This window comes from Symphalangus syndactylus, chromosome 14, assembly GCF_028878055.3.
Source record: "Symphalangus syndactylus isolate Jambi chromosome 14, NHGRI_mSymSyn1-v2.1_pri, whole genome shotgun sequence".
NCBI lineage: Eukaryota > Metazoa > Chordata > Mammalia > Primates > Hylobatidae > Symphalangus > Symphalangus syndactylus.
The window spans coordinates 87,347,412-87,365,992 of NC_072436.2; the positions used below are offsets into that span (position 1 = coordinate 87,347,412).

The 18,581-nt window shown below is 40.5% G+C and overlaps 1 long non-coding RNA gene across 1 annotated transcript in view; it reads left to right on the forward strand.

The window, feature by feature from the left end:
• The window catches only part of LOC134732498 (uncharacterized), a 35,683-nt gene extending 19,194 nt beyond the window's left edge, over positions 1-16,489 (forward strand). Inside the window, exons 3-4 of the long non-coding RNA XR_010115738.1 lie at positions 14,726-14,835; positions 16,388-16,489. This is a non-coding gene — a long non-coding RNA (uncharacterized lncRNA). The remainder of the gene's footprint in view (positions 1-14,725; positions 14,836-16,387) is intronic.
• Positions 16,490-18,581: the final 2,092 nt, after the last annotated feature.

The following is an 18,581-nucleotide window of genomic DNA, read 5'->3' on the forward strand; positions in this document are numbered from 1 at the left end:
CTAATTTATCACAAGAAGTGTGACCCAGAAGGAGTTTTATCTATAATGTATGTAAGATATGCTTGTGAAATATTTCCAGAAATATTCATTTCTAGCATTTTGTTTCCCCATAGCATCACAGAAATATTTGGTGTTGATAATAAAACTGGTGACATTTTGCCCTGAATGATAGTTTTCTGAAAGTATCAAGGGAATTAAAAATGCCCAGTTTCATTTAAAGAAACTGTTAACTACTTGAAATAACAAGTAGCACTCTGATTATTTAAAGAGCTTTTTCTTAGCATGTTTTCTAACTCCTAGTCATCAAAGATGGGTGAGGATGTGGAAAGAGAAGGTGCAATGTAGCTTTTGCATTAGATCAGAATGAAACCTTTCTTATTAAAGTAGACTAGGAATAACAATAATAAAAACAAGCAGACAGAAGCCTTCTCCTGCATCTTATAAAGGATTTTGGCAATGTGTACGGTAATTCTTTTCTCTTTTCTCATTTGATTTACTATAAACTGTATGCTAAAGAAGATTTGGAATCTTACTTTAAAAAATGAATAATGAAAAATATAAATGTGTGCCTGTCTTTCATAAGGGACAGTCTAGCTAGTGTGTCTGCCTCTGGGTCTCATTTATGCATTACTATTAGTGTTGAATCGGTGGCTTACATTGTAATAGTCATTTATGACATATGCTTATTTATAAGATATATTTGAAGCTGATATCTCAGCTTTTTCATGTAGCTCAGCACAAAGTGGTGCTCCTGGAAAAAAAACACTTTTTCAAGGACAAAGGTAGTGTCCCGGCAATGATGTCTATAAAGAACATCTCAGAAATGGAGTGCCTTTCAGTGCAGCAACATTTTACACCAATAGGAATTCTCATTTTCGTGTGCAGACTACCAAGCTGCTTTGTGACTTGGCCTGGCACTCACTCTCATGATGCCTCTATCCTCATTGGTTCCACATGAGAACAACAATTAGAATTGCCTAGTAGCATGACTGTGGACAGCCAGTCTAGGTGAGTGAAAATCCAGCTCTGTGGTATAAAAAGTACTCTGTTTTCGGCTATTTCCTGCATTCAAAAAAAATCATACATTGCAAAATGTGTACTGAAAAGTTGTCAACACATACCTGGGTAGAATATTTGTAAGTTTGATTGTAGCAGCTATTAGCCTTTTAATTAGAATGAAAGTATTACTGTAAATTGGACCTTTGGCCAGGATGATTGATCTAGGCAAAATCTCCATTATCTACTGGTGCATTTTGGTTGTACAGTGTATGACCTTCAGCTGCAATTGCACAAAGACAATACAAACTCCAGACCCTCTGCAATCTAACAAAATTCGTTCAACTAGTATTGAGTGCTCCTTAAGTGTTGGTGCTTGAGCTAGGGGCTGGAGATAGTACTAAAAATAAGACACAGTCCTTGTGCTTAGGATGAAGAAGCTTAGAATATACTAGATGGAAGGATACAGACAAGAAGAGGTAAAATACAGTGTTCATGTAGTTAGCCTAGTTTGACTTTGATTTGGAGTCAGGGCTTACTGAAAATCTACTGCAATTTGCAGTAGGAAATGAATATTTAGTTCTTATTTTCAGGCTGTAATAACAAAATATAATAAGATGGGTAGTTTATAAACAACAGAAACTTATTTCTCACAGTTCTGGAGGCTGAGAAGGCCAAGATCAGGGCACTGGCAAATTCTGGGTCTGGTAAGGGCTTGCTTCCTGATTCATAGAAGGTCTTTTTCCCTCTATAATCTCACATGATAGGAGGCATGAGGGATCTCTTTGGGGCCTCATTTAAAAGACATAAATTTTATTCATGAGGGTTCCATCCTTATGACCTAATTACCTCCCAAAGACCCTACCTCGAAATAACATCACACTGGGGATATCAACAAATAAATTTTTGGAGGAGGAGGGAGTAGAAATTTAGCCTATGGCAGTTCCTTTCCCAGTTGCTTTAGGAACACAGGGGAGTGATGATCTAGCACATCCTTAGGGAGCTTACTTTCTAGATTAATTTAGCGTCTCTGCTATATCCTAAAGGGTAGATTAGTGTTAATGATGAAGCGATTGGGGCTTGAGGTGAAGGAGTACGGGGCAAAGGCTGAGGAAGACCATTTGGGAGATCCATGGCTGGCTGGTGGAAGCTGTGCTCAGATCATGCATTTACCATAATGGAAATGTGACATAAGGCTAGGAATTATCTGTGTGTTGATTTACACAGGCTGTGACTCTCCCTGGAGTGTCTCAGATGCATGTGATGTGCATGAATGCTGGGTTTGGATCAGTGAGCTGAAAGATGCAGGGCATCACATCTGGCTGGATGAGTCCATATTGATTGCGGACTGGGGAAGAACCATGAGTACTATTCATTCCGGAAGAGTAGGAAGCAGGATGTATGTTCAGTGAGGTTCGCTGGCTGACCCTGAAGCCACGTTTAGCTATGGTGAAATGACCTATGGAAGTCATGCATGGTCATTTTCTTTACCTCCCAGCAGAAGATCTATGTCTGTTAAACATAGTCACATAATCCCAGTACTAGTCTCAATTTCAAAGCAATTAGGAGGCTTTAGCTGAAGTTTTACTAGATGAGAAATAAATATACCGAAAGGTCAGCTTTCATCCTGTTTTGGAGGAAGATGTATGAGAATGTGTGATAAGAACTCACAAAGCTAGGCTGAGAAAGAAAACAGTCAGAAAACTGACATTACCTTCATTTTCATAATTTACAGAAAGTCTATTTAAAGAAGGCAGTGATTTGTTCAACCTGGGTGTTATAATGTCTACACCCTGACATTTTGTGTGTGCCATCTACCACATTTACCAGACCCTGGGCATGGTGCCAGGAGTCAGCATGCTGATCTCTGGTTGGAAGTCGGCATTTCCTGGGTGTAGAGTCCTCCAGTGATGATGGGGACAGAGGAATCAGTATTTCCATAAGTAGCAGACACTATTTTCCTGGAAGAGGCAACAAAGCTGAATGAGACAGCATTGGCTGGCTAGGGGTAGGAAACTAGAGTTTTAGTCTCAGCTCAGGTGTAGTTATTTGATTGGTTGTCATTTAATCTCCATACCTCAGTTTTCTTCTCCCCTATCATTAAAATAATCAGTAATATCTGCCTCATCCTCATTATAAAACTGTTGTAAGTTCTGATGGGATTATGATATAAAGCACTATAAGGAAAAGTCAATGGCAATTAGCATAAGTAGTCATTTATATCTCAGTCATTGTCTTAGTGCTTTTGGGTTGCAATAACAAAAATACCACAGACTAGGTGGCTAATGCACAATGGAAATTTATTTCTAATGGTTCTGAAGGCTGGGAAGTTCAAGATCAAGGCATTGGGAGATTCAGTGTCTGGTGAGAAGGCCCACTTCCTTATAGGTGGCCATCTTCTCATTGTAACATTATGTAGTAGAAGGGACAAGGAAGCTGATATGGTTAGGCTTTGTGTCCCCACCCAAATCTCATCTTGAATTGTAATCCCCAGGTGTTGAGGGAGAGAACTGGTGGAAGGTCATTGGATCATGGGGGCAGTTTCCTCCCCAAGCTGTTCTCATGATAGTGAGTTCTCATGAGATCTGATGGTTTTATGTGTTTGGTAGTTCCTCTCTTGCTCACTTCTTCTCTCTCCTGCTGCCCTGTGAAGAGGTGCCTTCTGCCCTGATTGTAAGTTTCCTGAGGCCTCCCTAGCTATGCAGAACTGTGAGTCAATTAAACCTATTTTCTTTGTAGATTACGCAGTCTCAGGCAGCTCTTTATAGCAATGTGAAAACAGACTAATATAGGAGCTTTCTGGGGCTTCTTTTATAAGGGCACTAGTTCTACTCATGATTGCTGTGCCCTCATGATCTAATCACCCTCTTTCTTAGTCTATTTTCTGTTTCTATAACTGAATGCCTGAGATTAATTAATTTATAAACAAAAAAATGTATTTCTTACAGTTCTGGAGGCTGGGAAGTTCACAGTCAAGCGGCTCATCTGATGAGGGCCTTCTTACTGCATCAAAACGTGGTGGAGGACATCACATGGTGAGAGAGCTCATGAGAGGGGACTAAACTGGTTTTTATAACAGGCACATTTTTGTGATAACTAACTCACTCTTGTGATACTCATTAATCCATGAATGACTCCGCCTTTTTGACTGCCCAATCACCTCTTAAAGTCCCCATTTCTTAACACTGCTATATTGGGGATTGTCTCAGTCTGATTGGTGTTGCCATAACAGAATACCTGAGACTGGGTAATTTATACACAAGAGGGGTTTCTCTAGTTCACAGTTCTGTGGGCTGGGAAGTACAAAAAGCATGGTAGTGGCACCTGCTTGGCTTCTGGTGAGGGCTTTCGTGCTGCATCACATCATGGTGGAAAGCCAAAGTGGAAGCAGACATGTGTGAAGAGACAAAACCTGAGGGATGCCATTGCTTTATAACAACCCACTCTTGAGAGAGCTAGTTTATTCCCAAGATAATTATTTCAGTCTCACCAGGGCAAGAATCACTATTGTGACAATGGCACCAAGCCACACATGAGGGATTCTTCAACATCGCTGAAATACCTCCCAGCATGCTAGATTGGAGATCAAATTTTGACATGAGTTTTTGTGGGGACAAACAAATCATATTCAAATCATAGTAGAGATTAAATTTCAACATGAGTTTCAGAGGGGACAAACATTCAGATCATAGCACCACCCAAAGACACTCTCTCCTAATACCATCCATCACCTTGAGGGTTAGGATTTCAACATACAAATATCGGAGGGACACAAACATTCAGATGATAGCAGTCGAATTATATTGTGATATCATGGGCCACAATTATTTAAATAACTTACCAATTATTTTTGCAGACAATTGAAGATTATAACTTTAAATCAAGCATTTAACAATCACCACCCTTTAATGAAATGCATGACACTTTTTATGGCCATTAAAACTTAGGTGACACTGAGCATGATAGTCCAAGGCATTGGTAAACTTTTTCCTATTATGGGCTGTGGAGTAAATATTTTATACTTTGTGGGACATACAGGCCCGGTCACCACTTTCACTCTGCTGTTGTAGCATGAAAGCAGCCATAGATGATTTGTTAACTAATAAGGGGGTTGTTTTCCAATAAAACTTTACACAAATTGGAACCAAGCTGTATTAGTCTTTTGGGACATAGTCTGCCAACTCCTGCTTTAGCCTAATTTCAAAGGGGTGGGAAATATAACTCAACCATTTTCCCAGAGGATGTTGTACTGGAATATTTGTGAGAAACAGTGTTCAGCTGTTTAAGTATAAGCATGGCATAGGCAGTTGGTAAAGTTTAATTTGATTTGGAGTTTTCGCAAGTGAGTAAAATGGATGGCGGTTAGGTAATTAGTGGTGTTTTTAAGGCAGTGATTATTACACCTTTAGCTAGGTGAGCAAAAGAGAGAGGACATGAAGGGGAGGCAGGTGGCAAACATTGTTAGGGTCAATGCATTGGTGGTTTTGATGAAGTCAAAAAAATCTTGAAATGGAAATAATAGTTCGAGTGTGCCAAATGGATAAATTATGGTGGTCAGCAAGTAGAATGCTGAAATTTTTGGAAGCGGTTTAGCTATTGTTATAAAGTTGGGGGTAGAGGTGAAATGGAGGAAAAAGCTTGCTAGAGATGAGGAGGTCAAACCGCACAGAGGCCAGGATGTTGAATTGCTCATCCAGGTAGTTACCAGAGTCATCAAGGTTGTGACCCAGTGTAGAAGTAAAGAGGAAAAACAGTAAACTAGGTGCTAAATTTATTGGTGGATGAAGGGGGAGGTCCTGGGAGGTCCGTAGGGGTATTAAGAAAATCTGAAGTTTGGATCTCCAAGTGTGTTGGGATTTTTGAAGGAAGAGTGATGACGAATGATTTGGAAAGCCATGTCCTGTGGCAAACAGTCCAGATACAAAACAATCCCATTGCTGCTTCTTCCTGGGCACACAGACTACTTCATCATGTTCAGTGTGGTCATGTGATATGGTCTAGACAGTAGAATGGGGATGGCAGTGATGCCCAGCAATTTCAGGCCCTCCCCTTAAAAACCATTTATGGGCAATGCTCCATTCTTTCTCTTCTCTTGTCTGCTGGATGGTTGCAGAGGATCACTGGAGGACTTCCAGGCTGTATATGGGAGATGCACTTGATAGCAGTAACAACTCAAGGATTACCATGAGAATGACCCTGTATGGCAGACACACCTGCATGTGTGTTTAGATTTTTGAGCAAAGGAATCTGGGAGTGGCCAATCCAGAGATTTATTCTTTATCTGTGAGGAACATCTGAATCCTCTTCCATCCTGTAAAACGCAGGCTGTACAGGGTATCTAGGCCCTTTGCTTTGGATTAGATGAAGGTTGCCAGGTGGATGTTGTTAGGGGGATAGTGATAGGTGAAAATGCTATGTAAACTGCATGCTTTTTGCAAATGGTGGCGGTTCTCCTGCCCATTCTGCCACCAGTGGACCACTCTGAATGTTAAGTTCCTCTCAATAGACCCTATGTCTCATTTGCTGGCTTTGGGTCTCTTCAGCCTCTTGAACCTGGTGCCTCTATCTGATGGCTGCTACTTTGCCTTGACTTGTATGGACACCTGCTATTGCAGGCATATCCCAGCAAGCATGCCACCCAGAAAACCACCAAACAGGGACTAGAGAGTTGTGTGCAGCCTATGGGATCCCTGTTAATATCAACAGTGACCAGCACTCACACTTTACTGGAGATCCTGGATAACCACTAGTATTTGCACCTGCCCTACAACCCTACACCAGCAGGGTTGACTAAATGGGTGAATGGACTGTTGAAGCAACAACTCCATTAAGGGATGCACTCTCTGGCTCTGTGGACACAGCACTTAGCAACAGCCAAATGCAGGCTGAATGAACATGAACATTCTCATCACCCCAGCGCATGTTCTCTCCTGATACAGGACCTGATAGCACCATCAGGATCTAGGTAGATAGTGTAAGGGACACTATACCTTCGCTCCAACCTGGGACTCAAGGTAATCTCTATTGCCTTTGCCACAGGATTTACCCACTGGGGAGTACATGATTACATGGGCCTGGAAATGGCAAATCAGCTTCTGATGGTTCTATTTATCTGCTCCAAGGGGGAAGGGCCTAGAATAGGATGTACAGGTTATGCCTATTTTACATCCTACTCCCCTTTGTATTTCTAAAATAATGATTCCCAGTCTTCCTTTTTGTAAGGGGACAATCATCCTCTCATTATAGAACACTGTAATACCTCCATTGTCTTACTCTAGCCTCCTGCAGTGCATCACAGAGGGGGCCAATCCATTTGGTATTGGAAACCAGGCACCAGGCCGCTGCCAGGCGTAGTGTGCTCTCAGAATGACACAACTTCTTGTGTCCTGTTACATGGTCATGACTTGCCCTTTCTTGTACCCACTTGATAAGGCTTGGCTCTGTGTCCCCACCCAAATCTCATCTTGTAGCTCCCATAATTCCCACATGTTGTGGGAGGGACCTGGTGGGATATGACTAAATCATGGGGGCAGGTCTTTCCCTTGCTGTTCTTGTGACAATGAATGGGTCTCATGAGATCTGATTATTTTAAAAAACGGAATTTCTCTGCACAAGCTCTCTTTGCCTGCTTCCATTCCATGTAAGAGGAGTAGGCGCTTGCTCCTTCTTGCCTTCTGCCACGATTATGAGGCCTCCCCAGCCATGTGGAACTTAAGTCCAATTAAACCTCTTTCTTTTGTAAATTGCCCAGTCTCGGGTTATGTCTTCATTAGTAGCGTGAAAACGGACTAATATACCACTGACCATCTCACCCTCCGCCCTTAGGTAGCGTGCAGCAAAGCTCTTTGCCGACTGGGTGTAGACAAGGCATAACAAAGCACGCTGTGGGGCCTGTGGAGGGCTGCTCCTCTGCTCCACTGCAGGCCTGCTGTGGTGCATCCAAGCAGCTAACTTGAGTGTCTGGGGCCACTTCTGTACTTATTTGTATTGCTGCTGTGGCGTTTGGCCGGAATACTCCTCTGCATACCCAGCCCCAGGGAAATCGTGGAAGAATTGATGTGATAAGAATGTGAGGGCTGTTCAAAGGTATGCTGGCGTGGACTGTATGGTGGATGCTCCTGATAGCAATAACTTAAGCATACCCTGAGAATGATCCTGTCCGTAGAGGCATCTGTTTGTGTATTCAGAGTTCTGGGCTAAGGAATCTGGGAGCGGCCAACTTGGAGACTCATTCCCCATGTATGAGGAACATCTGAAGCCCTGGCATATCTATAGAGGATTAAGGCCCTTTGTTTTGGGTTACATGATGGTTGCCAGGTGGAGGTTTTTAGGGAAGGGTGCTAAGTGAAAATGCTATATAACCTTCATGGTTTTTGCAAGAGGTGAAGATTTTTCTGCCCAGCGTGCTACGACTGGACTGCTCTGTATGTAAGTTTCACTTAATAAACTCTGTCTGGTTTGCTGGCTCTGAGTTTCTTCTCCAGCCTCTTGAACCTGATGCCATCCCTACTGAAGTTAATAGGGGTCTGGCATGACAGGCCCTGGGAGTTGACGAGTTGCTAAATGAAAGGACCTTGGTTCCCTGAATTCATCTGTTACTCTTGACCACCAGGTTGGCTCCACATGACCAAGAAAGTAACTTCTATTGTACTAAGTCACTAGCATTACTCTGGTCCATGTACTTAACTCTAGGCACTGTAGTCCATGGAGTGTGAGAGAAGAGAAATAAAAGTAAAAATAAAAATAAAACCAAAACCTTAAGAGGACTACATGGGAAGTTGTCTGATTATGATGATAATATTATTAAAACCAACAACAGTAGCTGCAGTAACAGCAATGTCACTTATGTGGCCTCTGCAGGCTATAGACTTTGAAACTCCTGTCCTAGATACTGAGAATGGAGTTAGAGATCTTTATGGCTTTTTGGGTAGCCATGCTGTGGTGTTGAATCTATTGAGTTCATTGCCTGCGAAAACCCAAGCATTTTCCTCATGAACTGCTATTTTCCATTGTGTCTTTCACCTTCCACTCGGTCAGTTGTCGTTTTCAGATCCCACGTACATAACCATTTGTTACCTTACCTGCTCCCACAGTTTCCTCATAGATCATACGGGAGTTGGCAGTCTTATCTACCATTCTTTTCATAATCTCCTACTGCCTCAGTTTCCTCACTTGTAAAATATGAATAATAACAAACAATATGTCAAAGGCTGGTGTAAGGATTAAAAGAAGATTCATATAAGTAAATCATTTAGCATTTAGTGTCTACCATGGAGTAAGCCCTCAATACATGTTAACTACTATTATTGGTGGTGGTGCTTCTAGGATCTGATTTATCCAAGCCAAAGAAAGTGAGTTCTTCAGAACAGTCATTCTCAAAGACCATGCTTATTCTCAAAGACCAGCAGCATCAGTTTGGAAATTCTTGGGCCCCACCCCAGTCCCACTGAATTCGATGCTGTCAGGGTGGGGGTCCAACAAGCCCTCTAGATGATCTTGAAATGTGCTAAAGGTTGAAAACCATTGCTTTTGAGCAGCTAAGATATTCCCTTATCACCTCTTTACCCATTTTAGCAATGTTTATTTTCATTCTAAAAAAATTCTTGTAAGGATAGTCAATTTTATGGCTTAAAAATTAAGAATAAAAGTAAAGAAAATTCTCCAACCCATAAAACATTGCTGTTTTTAACTGCCAGCAGGAAAGTGTCAGGGTGTCAGAGAGAGCATGACCCTGGCATCCAACCCCGGGTTCTTCTGTGACACACCGACTCCTATGGTTTGCCTTGTTTCCACTGAGACTGCAGAATGTGTTTAACAGGCCAGTGACCTTGCAGTCTAAATGCCAGCAATGCCAGGGTGTTGGCAGGTTTACTGCTGCAATCCCTCGCTGCAAAGGGAAGGATCAGATGGAGTCTTGGCTGTTTGGAGTGGACGCGCGGGTTTAAAAGCAGCTCTGCTCTTGAAGCTATTTTCTTAAGTTTCTTGGTGGATGGCTAAGAGTCTGGGTCCAGAATGACTTGTCTGTGACTTATTTGGATTGAGGCCCCATTTATACTTCTTAATCTGGCTGTCCTCTGCTTTGGGCTTGATTAGGTCCTTAGGGATTTTTAATAAAAATAAAAGAGGACACAAATATGTCGTGGTCAGTTGGAATCTTTTTGATGCTGTCATCCTCGTTTCTTTCCCGTTTCCTGCCTCTCCGTGTGCCTTGCTGAATATTAGAACTTCAAAGGAAGGAAGGGCTTTGTAGTCTGAAGCTGTCATTCCACAGAAGTGGAAACTGACATCCTGAGATGGAACACAACTCACCCGAGGCCATCCTGTTCCTCTCGTTTCTGAGGCTACAAAGCTGTCCTCTCATATCTCCTCTCTCCATCCTTTCTAACTTGACTTTTCTTTCACCCACCTTATTTTGGCATGGATGTTTGTCTTTGGGAGTATGGTGATTTTTCTGAATAATGGCTTTTTAAGGGTCAAAACAGCAATGTCCTACGCTGTCGGTTCTGGTGGTGGCAAGAATTTCTGTGTTTGCATGGTGTTCCCCTGAGTTAGATGCACTTGTTGGGATTCTTTCATTTAGGTTTCATAATAAATATTTTCTTCAGAGTTGGGTTACTTTCCTTCTCTAAAGTTATGATCAATTCAGGTAAGGTGACTTTATTGCTGTAGAAGAACTGAAAGCTGCAACAGATATTTCTGACATCCAGTGGTATTTCATATGGGGATCAAGGTTCAGGCTTAGTCACCTGGGCCAGCCAGCTGTAGAACAATCCCAATTAGCAGATTCACATGCTAGCCCAGATTTCAAAGATGGCTGCCAGAGCCAGCTCTGGAACCAGGCTAGGCAGTAGTTCTCTAACTTCCTTTAACAGAGTCTCCTTATCTCTTGCCTGTGCTTCCTTTCCATTTGTCTTTTCATGATTGTCTCATTGAGGTTTAACTGATTGAAAAGTTCAAGGCACAGTGATCTCAAAATCTATGTGCATTTTTAGTAAATGGGATCTTCTAAGGTCCAAAGAAATGAAGCTCTAATGGTAAAATCACAGGCACCATGTTTAAAATTTTTCCAAGATGGATTGAGATAGGTATTTTAAAAAGGTGGTTTCCAGCATGGCTTAGCCCATTTCATTCATCTCCTGAGATAGCATACTCTGCTGTTCTGACCAGGAACCACTATGATTCCTCTGTGAGAAGGAGGTCTTCAAGCTGTTTCAGACAGGTGACACATTTAGATTTGCCTTATCAGGACATCAAATCAATTATAACACCTGGTCTATGTGAAGTTCTGATATGTGTGAATGGGTTAAAAATACCTTTTCTATTGGATGGTGAATGTTAAAATTCAAAACTGTTTAAAGGTTAAACAAGAGAGAAAGATGAAGAGAGTATGACGGGGCAAGAGAGAGAGTAGATGTGATAGCTTGATTTAAGAAGTATATGCCACCTTCAAAGACACACAAACAAGAGTGTATACAATTCCATTTATGTGAAATTCTAGTAAGTGTAAGTTAATCTCTAGTGACTGGAGCAGATCATATTTGCCTGAAAAGGGGGCAGGGAGGGAAGGGGGCATTACAGTGGGCACTTTTGGCCGTGATGGATATACTCATATCTTGATTGTGGGCATGGTTCCATGGTTTGTGTACACATATATATAACTTATCAAATTGTGCATTTTAAATATGTGCATTTTACAGCATGTCAGTTATACCACAATAAAGCTGTAAAATATTAAAGGTGTGTACTATCTTCGTTCTGTGACTGAATTCTGGTAAAGAGCATTTGTTAAAGTGACAACCACATCCCTGCATGCTGGCCATTTCTTTGTTTTCCAGAAACCATTTGTGTGTGATAGAGACTGGTGAAAAGGGAGACAAAATTCTAGTACACTTTGTATCTTTGCTCTCCTGCCCCTCTATTTCCTCCTCCTTTTCAGTTCCTTCTCCCCCGTTTCCCACCCACTCACCAAAGTCACTAGAATGTGAAAGGCTACATCTGCTCCTGCAAAAGCTATTTTGCAGTGCAATTAAGCATTCCTCACCTTAGCACCCCAGGAAGCTGGAGACTTCTGTGATCACCAGCATAATGGATGGTGCCCAATATCCTGGCCTGTGTGTGTGGAGGCTGAATACAGATCCATGTGGGCAGGAAGATGCTGCTTCCTGGCACACAACATGAGGCTGCCCTTCCCTCCTCGGGCCTCTTCAGAGCCTGGAGCAGCTGCTACCCTCTAGGTGACTGACAAGTCCTGCCATTGTTCACCTGCTCAGACCAGCTGACAAATGGAGTTGGCACATTGTAGACCGAGTAAATACTTCTGTAGCCATCTCTGGCTTCAGGCTGCAGGAAGAGGTGTTCAAACTCTGTGACCTGACTGCATTCTCTGAGAATGGAGAGAAAAACTGGAATGCATATTTACTCTCCTTTCAGCAAGCATGAATGGTTCCTAGACGTTTTTTTTTCTGATTTATGGCATCCATTTCCCAGTAAGGATATAACAACTGAAGCATCCAAATCATTTTCAGATAATTACCTAGTTTCTGCCATTTTAATTATTAAAAATAATGCACTTATGTTTATAGCCTATAGGAATACTTAAGCATAATATCAGCAATAATAAGTAGTAATTAATGAATCATGCATTATTAGTTCAGTTTGACCGTTCTTTAGCTTTTTGGAATGAATTGCCAGTAAAATAGGGGCACTATTAAAATTTTGGATGCTGAGTTCACACTGAACATTTTGAAACTACTACATTCTCCTCTGGTTTGTCTGAACATTATTCTTTCTGAGACCTCAATTTGTTCTCTAATGAATACCTCTATAAGAAGAAAAATTATATAGACTAACTTTCTTTGTACCCTTCCAGCTTAATTGTACAACTATAGTGTTATAAATTGACTGAAACAGCCTATTTCAGTTTTTTCTGTCTCCATAACCAATGCTGAATAGATGAGCGGAAATAGCTCTCTTCATGTCAGAAACTTTAATTAAATCATTCTGAAAATAAGCACGTGGAAGTACTGGCAGGACCTTAATTTAATCACACTTCCTGCTTAACTGTTCCTGTTACTTCTTGAAGGGTTGGAGGTTAGGCATAGCTATTCCTCCATTGTCAGAGGGATGGATGGGGGAGTGTGTTGGGATTCAGAAGACTGTAACTTTCAATCTTTGGGACTCCCATATTAAATTGTAGTCAGGGCTAAGTGAAGGCATATGGCTTATGGAATGTTCTAGGTATTCACCTGAATGGGTCACATGAAATTAATTGATCTCTATTTACATATACATCTTATAAATCTCTATTTATTATTTAATAAAATGTAGTAAAATTTATATAGCTCATGCAGATATCTACTCTGCTAATCCCTACAACAATCCTGAAGGGTAGATCCTTTCCTTAGTCCCATTTTACATATGAAGGAAGTTTAAGTAACTTTCTTAGCTGGATTTGAACCCAAAAAGCCAAGCTTTACTATATGGGTTTATCAACATTTTTCTTTCATCAGAATTTAGGAGTGCATATGTGCAAGAAGCCTGGTTCTTCTTGTCTTTTTATATATACCTTCTTCACCCCATCATCCAGCCTTCCAAATAAATCTCTTTAGTGTGATGGTCCAGTCTCCAATGGCTGGCTGCTCATGTGCTGATCTCCAAATATCTGCAGCATTCAGCTTTTCTGTGTGTTATGTCCAGAATTATCAGAAGATCAGAAGATTCCTGGCTGTTTTTTAAAAACTGTTTTTCTACTTCTTGAATATTAATTCTTAGGCTTCTCTGACCTTTTCTTTCCCACTCACCAGCAATCATTTTTTCTGAAATGATATAATTGGGTCCTTTTACAAGTCGTTGACATGAGAAAATAAACTGAAATAGAAGAAAAACACATTAGAACTGCATTAAAAGAATATTTTGTGTTTGATTTCTTAATTTTTTTCTGGTAGTTGCTCTGAGTCATCCTCTGACAACTCATTCCCCCAACATGCATATACCCCCAGAGCCTTCTAAAGAGAGAGACCATATTCACATCCACATATATATTGGTGTCAGGTGACATATAGTTCTGAGATTTTACATTTTTCAGTTGGGGAAAAATAATGACACATACACAGTAGGATCGTTGCTTCCATTAGAAAAATAATCAATATTAAATAATTTGTAATACAATGTTAAAATCAAATGCATTCAAAGGCAATGGAGAACACATTTTCCAATAGAATGGAATTTAATTAGCTTACATACTGTCCTATTGGCATGCAAAACCTTGTTCAACGATTCTACAAGAAAATTATTTTGGTTGTCAGATGCATATTTGCAAAGATCAAAATGCTCACAAGCTTTATTGAATTACAGAGGTCCTTTTACTTTTCTATTCCCCGTGTGAATGTGTAGTAAGTTCAAGTCAGAAGGTGAGTTATGAAACCATCTAGTCCACTTTTTGTTAGTAGTGATTCATTTATACGGCTCTGACAGGCTGGGCTATTGGCCATTCATCTTTTTTTTTCTATCTATTTGTAGTTATTTCACAAGAGTTCAGTTGGGCCACTTCTTTAAACATCTTTAAAACAGATGGCATGATGGATTGCTTACAAGGAAATATAAATTTCTGTAAGAGATTTTGGCTGTTAAAAGTCCTTCCTTTAAATAACTGTTGATCAATATGTCTTTTAAAAAAGGTTAGAGAAAGTTTGGCAGCATTGAATTAATTTGCTCACTTATCTTTACTCAGAATAATGGGGGAAAACCCAAACCAGAAATGCCATCAGCCTGTGGACTGTGGTTGAGTTTTGATAGCTCAACCTGCACAAACCCTTTGGCAAGAAGGAGTATGTGAGTCAGGTGAGTGATATCAAATATATTGTCTGTGCTCTTAAACTCTGGGCTACCCCAGAATCCTCCAATCTTCCTTGTTTCCTTCAGCTCCGCATACTTCTAGGCCAGCTTTTCCCCTAGTCTCCAGGGTTCTGCCCTGCTTGTCACAGTGTCCATTGGTTGCATCTTCAACTAATAGGTTTCAATTTGATAATGGGTCTTATCATGCCTTCTGGGGTTTCTCTCTCAGGTAATTTGCATTTAGATAGAGATTTCAAGACTCTCATAATTCTGTCCTTACAATTGTCTTTTAATGATGAGAATTTTAGGCAGCTTCTTACATGTTGGGGTCTTTTATTTCTCTGATTTTCCACATTTCTAGGGTGCATATTTGGAAGGAGGTACTGGTATAGCCTAATTAGTTGTTAGGTATCAAAAGATGTCAGTGTGTGTTGGTGAATAGTTACTGTCTTGAGCTTCTTGAGGAATGTCCGTCACTCATCAGCCATTGAGACCTTTCCCCTGTCCACCTCCCCAGAGCTGAACAACAGGAAGCAGAGCAGGGTGGTCGCCAAACCCAGCTCAGGTGCTTGGGTCAAGGTCCTCTCTAACTGGTTGCTGCCCTGCACCATACTGGGTGTTAACTGTTTTGAACTTTAACCCTGCATACAGGAAACTAACTTTAAGTGGGATTGGTTTTGGGCTGAGCCAATGAAGCATCAGTGTAGACAGACACAAATAATTTGAAGACCAGACCATAGTGAAAGTTATATGACTTAGACATATTCCAAGAAGCAATGTGAGAGTAACATTAAACATCACAGCAGTTTTTTAAAATGAGGAATGAATCCTGAGACATTTGTTTAAAAGAGACGAGGCTGCCCAAAACTGACTGTTCTCAATTGTCAGGTCTGTTTTTATTCTTTTTCACTCTATGAAAGCAGTGAAGGTTATGTCCTGAATATAGAATATGATGAAGCATTAGCAGTTTATGTCTTAATAAAGTGGTTCTTAATGGTGTGTGTAGGTAGCTGGTGATTCAGAATCAGGCCTTGTCTTGGTCACAAAATGGTAGGTCAAATTCATGGCAGGTAGGAAGTTTTCAGAGAGAATTTATATACATCAGCTATATAGATTGCTCAAGGTAATGATTATATATATATATATGAAAGCCTGAATATAGTATAAATCACCCATATTAATACTTTTAATACATAATAGACACATTTTGATTTGTAAACAATTTTGAGAAAGGCTGTTTTTATTACCTTGCCAGCTATATGGAAAATGCTTGAGATTCAAGTCAGTGATTCAAATAACATGCCACATACAGGCCAGCTACTGCTGCAGACATTTTCATATTCTCTCATTTGGTCTTTCCAATAGCATTGTGAAGGGGGTATTATTAACTTTCAAGATGAGGTCCAGAGCGGCTGATTAGATACTTCTTTTCACAGCACAGGTCTCAGAGCACTTTCTATGTGTGTCAGTGCTTTAAAGACAGGTAAGTCACATCTGCTGTTCTTGGAAGTTTCTGTTTTAACTCCTAAAACACCTTTTGTCTTTCTTTGGTATTAAGTGGATATCTCAGCTCTACAAAAAGCAGCAATGTTTAATAAAGTGATTTGTGCCAGTGGATGTTGTGTGGGTTTCAAAAGATGTGAAGAACAGATTCAAGACGTGAAAGGTATTGAAATCAAGAGGCTGCCCTTCTCTAGGTTGAAAGACATTTTGTGGCTTCTATTTGTTCTTGCGTGTTGAATAGTTAAGAGCAGATAGATGTAAATTTAAAAATATTTGTCAAATGAATACTCATTGTTGCTAGATTCTTTCACGTACAATTTGCCATCCAGTCCTTGAAACGACTCTGTAAGAAAGATGTTAACTTCATTTCACTGATGAGGCACCTGAAGCTCTGTGATGTTATGGAAATTGGCTGGCTAGAATTGGAGGTGATTTGAGCCTAGTCTCAGAACAATAACCTACTGTTGCATTTCCATGGAGCAAAACTTGTATCTCTCATTTTTATGAATATGAAAAATGAACCTGGAAACTTGTTCTCCTTTCAAGTTTTAAATTTAGTTTAAAGTCTCTCCTATTATGAATACGATGCCAAAGTTTCTTATGCTGGAAAGAACTTTAAGATGATGCAGTTGAAAAATAATTGAAGTTGCTATTAGGTATGGAATCTTACAAGAAATTATGTTGGGGAAATACTCTATAAATTAAAATCTTTACTTATAAATAAGTTACAAATATTAAACTATTTGAGAATTAGACAACTAAAGTTGTTGGTTTTTTTTAATGCATTCTGGTCCAAGCTCCTAGTAAACATAGCTTTTTACGTTGACTACATATAAGCAGCTGCTTTTTGCAAACCACTGACTCTGACGGGAACTATCAAGCAGTTCTAATTCGAAGGTCAGCTACTGCAAGGTGATTCATTAGCTCCTTAATCATACAAATATGGCCAAAGCCACACTCCCTCAATATAGATAATGGATATGGCAAATAAGTTCTGCTTGCAATGCTGTAGCTGACCTTTGAAAGAAATCTGTCCTTGTGAGCTGAGTCTCCTTATTTCCTTTCTTTCTGGGCAGATGGTGACTTTTCTCCCTGAGATACCAGCTCTACTAAATACTGCTTTTATGCTAGTCATTTAAGGCTTAGTTATAGGCATCAGAAACAACCAGGAGAGTCTTACAAATTATTTAAATAAGATCTTTAAATAAGATCTGAAAATGTGACTCAGCCTGCAGAACTTAAAGTGGGCCCTGCCTACACTGCTGCTTACTCAGCTCTCCCTACTCTCCTGCTCATCATCTTTCTCATTCAGTAGTGGTGAAGCAGACTCATTCTGTTCCTCTGATTTTGTTTTTTGTTTTTTTTTATGTTTAAAAATATATTTTCCATTTTATTGTGATAAGTGCATTTAAACATGAGATCTTTCCTCTTAACAGATTTTAAGTATGCAATGCAATATTTTTTATCTATAGGCACGATGTTTTACAGCAAATCTCTGGGACTTACTAATCTCATATGACTGAAGGTACATGCCCACTGATTGACAGTTTCCCATTTCTCCCTCCCTGTGTCCTCAGCCTCTGGCAGCCAGCATTTTATGAGTTTGACCACTTTACAAATTTTTTTTTTTTTTGACAGAGTCTCTCTCTGTCACCCAGGCTGGAGTGCAATAGCGCAATTTCTGCTCACTGCAACCTCCGGGGTTCAAGAGATTCTCCTGTCTCAGCCTCTGGAGTAGCTGGAATTACAGGCGGGCACTACCACACCTGGCTAATTTTTGTAGTTTTAGTAGAGATGGGGTTTCGCCATATTGGCCAGGCTGATCTCAAACTCCTGACCTCAGGTGATCTGCCCGCCTTGGCCTCCCAAAGTGCTGGGATTACAGGTGTGAGCCAACGTGCCTGGCCCACTTTACATTTCTTTTTTTTTTTTTTTTTTTTTTTTGAGACAGAGTCTCGCTCTGTCGCCCAGGCTGGAGTGCAGTGGCGCAATCTCGGCTCACTGCAAGCTCCGCCTCCCGGGTTCACGCCATTCTCCTGCCTCAGCCTCTCCGAGTAGCTGGGACTACAGGCGCTCGCCACCACGCCCGGCTAATTTTTTGTATTTTTAGTAGAGACGGGGTTTCACTGTGGATAAGTAGAAGCATGTAGTATTTATTCTGTCTTATTTCACTTTGCAACAAAAACACCTAATAATACAATGAAACAATGGGCTACATACTTGAATAGACATTTCTCCAAAGAGGACAT